The sequence below is a fragment of the Oncorhynchus mykiss genome, chromosome 17, assembly GCF_057628025.1.
Source record: "Oncorhynchus mykiss isolate SJ-2025 chromosome 17, ASM5762802v1, whole genome shotgun sequence".
Lineage (NCBI taxonomy): Eukaryota > Metazoa > Chordata > Actinopteri > Salmoniformes > Salmonidae > Oncorhynchus > Oncorhynchus mykiss.
In genome coordinates this window covers 55,127,262-55,131,709 of record NC_143038.1, presented here as the reverse complement: position 1 = coordinate 55,131,709, position 4,448 = coordinate 55,127,262, and the positions used below count along the sequence as shown (strand labels likewise).

Genomic DNA, 4,448 nt, shown 5'->3' with positions numbered 1-4,448 from the left:
ACTAACCTGTAACAAGTCCAGAGAAAGTCTAGTTAAACATCTATCTGTCGAATTGACCTGAAATCGCCTGCTGCTGTGGAGATTATAGCTTTCCAGTATTGCAGCAAGGGTTACCCACATAAAAGTGTTATAGTATACCATAACATGGTATAAATATTATAGTATTCACTGTAGTGTTTTTTCAGCCTTTATTGTAGTATTCACTGTAGTGTTTTTGCGGACTGTAGTATGTGCTATAGTAATTAATGTAGTATTTTTGCAGATTATAATATACTGTAGCATTTACTGTAGTGTTTTTGCAGAATGTTCTATGCTGTAGTATTTACTGTAGTGTTTTTGCGGAATGTTCTATGCTGTAGTATTTACTGTAGTGTTTTTGCAGAATGTTCTATGCTGTAGTATTTACTGTAGTGTTTTTGCAGAATGTTCTATGCTGTAGTATTTACTGTTGTGTTTTATGCAGAATTTTCTATGCTGTAGTATTTACTGTAGTGTTTTTGCGGACTTTACTATACTGTAGTATTTACTGTGGTGTTTTTGCGGGCTGTAGTACACTGCAGTATTTACTGTAGTGTTTTTGCGGACTTTACTATACTGTAGTATTTACTGTAGTGTTTTGCGGACTGTAGTACACTGCAGTATTCACTGTAGTGTTTTTGCGGACTTTACTATACTGTAGTATTTACTGTAGTGTTTTTGCGGACTTTACTATACTGTAGTATTTACTGTAGTGTTTTGCGGACTTTACTATACTGTAGTATTTACTGTAGTGTTTTTGCTGACTGTAGTACGCTGTAGTATTTACTGTAGTGTTTTTGCAGACTTTACAATACTGTAGTACTTACTGTAGTGTTCTTGCAGACTGTAGTATACTGTAGTATTTACTGTAGTGTTCTTGCAGACTTTACTATACTGTAGTATTTACTGTAGTGTTTTTGCGGACTTTACTATACTGTAGTATTTACTGTAGTGTTTTGCGGACTTTACTATACTGTAGTATTTACTGTAGTGTTTTTGCTGACTGTAGTACGCTGTAGTATTTACTGTAGTGTTTTTGCAGACTTTACAATACTGTAGTACTTACTGTAGTGTTCTTGCAGACTGTAGTATACTGTAGTACTTACTGTAGTGTTCTTGCAGACTGTAGTATACTGTAGTATTTACTGTAGTGTTTTGCGGACTTTACTATACTGTAGTATTTACTGTAGTGTTTTTGCAGACATTACTATACTGTAGTATTTACTGTAGTGTTTTTGCAGACATTACTATAGTATTTACTACAGTGTTTTATTATCTTTGACATAGAAATGGAGGCTTTCTTTTTCAGGAAACCAGCTGGAGAAATACTAAAAGAGCAAATTTTCTATAAAGTGTAGATAGTTACACTGCCGGCCAAAAGTTTTAGAACACCTACTCATTCCAGAGTTTTTCTTTATTTTTACTATTTTCTACATTGTAGAATAATAGTGAAGACACCAAAACTATGAAATAACACATATGGAATCATGTAGTAACCAAAAACGTATTGATTACTACACAGCCACCCTTTGCCATCCTTTCCCTTGATGACAGCTTTGCACACTCTTGGCATTCTCGCCAAAGGGTTCTCCCACCAAGTCAAAACGGGGATCCGTTTTGGCCACCGCCCACCGGGCCAAGCTCCCAACCACCAGGCAACCAACCATCAAAGATTCCCCACAGTTCCCCAAAAGCTGCCCCTCAACCATCCAAAACCTCTCCCTCTCCTTGTGCTGATCTATTGGAGTCGTGGTGAGAGGGTTACATAAGCTAGTGACATCATCATTCTACTCTCTATCCAGTACCTCCCTAACGATGAGACTCTTTGATCTCTTGGAGCAATTAGCTCATGGTGGAGATAAAGATAGGCCAGTCTCCTCCTCTCCTCCTCTTCTCCTCTTCTCCCTTCATCCACCTCTTCTCTTCTTCCTCTACTTCCCCCTCCTTGGCTATGTGGCGAGGCCAGGCGATGTGAGGGAGGAAGATGACAGCCTCACTTTCTGTGAACATCCTTATCAGCTCGGCACATATTGATCACATTAACATTACCTCACACTCTAATCAATGGCTGGCCCAGCTACTGAGCTGTGCTTAAAGTGAAGACAAAGGATTTTATTTTTCATCATCTCATCTCATCTATCATCTCTATCTCCTCCTCCCGCTTGCTCTTTGTTTATTTATCTCTCTCTTTCTTTCTCTGCCTCTTCCCTGTCTCGGTCTCTCTCTTTCACTCACTCATCCTCTCTCTTGATCCCTCGCTTTCTCCCTCCATTTTCCCCTCCCTCTCTGTTTTTATGATGGGGACCCAGGTGTTGGCTGAAATGGAGGACATGAAGACAGTGGAGAGAGCTATTGAGCAAGCAGCAGGAGTTAAATGGAACAAATACAATCCCTGTTTTTGTTTCTTGTGGGTAACTGAACATCACCAAAATATGTTCTTACATGCGCATGCACAGACACACACACACACACACACACACACACTGATAAACAACCTTGTAAACCCTACACTACAGCTTTGTTCCAATGTCCTGCAGCAAATATTCTCTGTGATCTTTCAGAATTGATAGTGACCCCCTTTATATCCATTTCTCTCCAACACAAACAGCAGAGCCAGCAGACTGTGGATGTAGCCCCTGCAGAACATAAGCATTACTGTCAGTCTCTCACCAGAGCATGCCCAAATCCTTAGAGCAACTTTGGAGCAAATGTATTAATATGATTTACATGAAGTTCAACTTCTCGCATGCAGCCAAGGAGGCCATTCTAAAATAAGCAGTGGTGACAGAGCCTATGTGTTATGTGTGTCAGACCCGGGGCAGGGGGGTCTCCCAGGGGAGCGCTGGCCTGGAAATGACACAGACTATGAGAAGAACCCAGATGCAGGAGAATCAGTCATCTCATCTGCAGGGGCCAAAAAAAAGGACAAAGATGCATTACAGGAGCTATGGACACAAACACCTGATATTTCACGCATAAGGGTTTAAATGTTATTTCAGAGAGGGATTATTATGCAGGAGAGATGATTCAAGGGCATGTTTTCAGCACCAAGAACACTTCATCTTTTCAGAGGCACTGTGGTAGCTATATTTTTCGAAGCGCATATTTACAGAAAAGAGCATTATTTATGACATTATTCTAAGGACTATACTGAGGATTTCTTACAAACTAAATGACCTTCCAAGATGTTTGATGTATAACTAGGTAATAACAGGTTTAATATAATAACAAGCGGTCAAAGACAGCGATGATACTGACATTGCTGAAATATAGCAATATACAGTATTATGATAAAATAAGTGGTCATGTCATAGTCATGTTTACCGCAAGGTCAATATCCTCTCCAACATCTTGACTGCATTATAATCTGCAACTAAACTGACACCTTTTAAAGTGGAATGATTTTTGAGAAACCACAATGGAATCTCTGGAGAGCTGAGGTGATAGAAGAGGAGGAACACAATCCAGTGTCAAATGGAACATGAGGTACAGAAGAATGATTCCCTCCAGAGCCACACAGAATGGCCTGGAATATTCTAACAGGGCCATGGCACGCAACAAGAAACACCAGGACCTGTAAAAAGCAAGAGCTTCACACTTAAGCAAAGGCACCATGCCGTAAAGCGAAAGAAAAGCCCTGTGTCAAGGGTATCAACAACACTACAGACCCAATGTCCCCCATGCATGCCTCCACTATTCCCAGCCACAACTGTGAAATTACCAGAATGCCTTCCTCTTAACTGTGAAAAGGTGAAAAAAACTCAAATTTCAACACCTAGTTTTAGCTTGAGACCCTAAAGACAACTGTGACCGAGTCAGAAACCCATCAAACAGAGAGAGGAGGAAGTAAGGATTCATTTAACCATGTAAGGAACTTTCTAGCCATGCAAATCTGATTGTCAGTTTCTGCCAGGAAATCTATCACCACAGTGCGATATTAATTACTCCTGCAGGATCCATTCTATATTTAATATGCAGGGTGCATCCAGTCATTACCAGCCTGTGTTTCAGCCCTGGCCTGCATGTCAGCAGTAATCAAATCTAAATGTTAACAACAACACATCCAGCAATCAATACAGAGGAGGAAGGAGGAGGGGGAATTTACAGCACAATATGAATTCATCATTTCATGTGTGTTTGTTTCTTCATTTTTACACCATGTCAAAATCCTATTGACACATATCAACCTCTCACCCCTTCGTATTCCATGGGGGCTCCCGAGTGGCACAGCGGTCTATGGCACTGCATCTCAGTGCAAGAGGCGTCACTACAGTCCCTGGTTTGATTCCAGGCTGTATCATACCCGGCCTTGATTGGGAGTCCCATAGGGCGGCTCACAATTGGCCCAGTGTCATCTGGGTTTGGCTGGGGTAGGCCATCGTTGTAAATAATAATTTGTTCTTAACTGACTTGCCTAGTTACATAAATGT

At 40.7% G+C, this 4,448-nt stretch overlaps 1 non-coding gene across 1 annotated transcript; it reads right to left on the bottom strand.

Moving 5' to 3' along the window:
* Positions 1 to 1,309: 1,309 nt before the first annotated feature.
* On the bottom strand, positions 1,310 to 1,364 carry LOC118940657 (U7 small nuclear RNA). The gene has a single exon (XR_005037244.2). It is a non-coding gene; the product is annotated as a U7 small nuclear RNA (small nuclear RNA).
* Between the last annotated feature and the right edge of the window lie 3,084 nt (positions 1,365 to 4,448).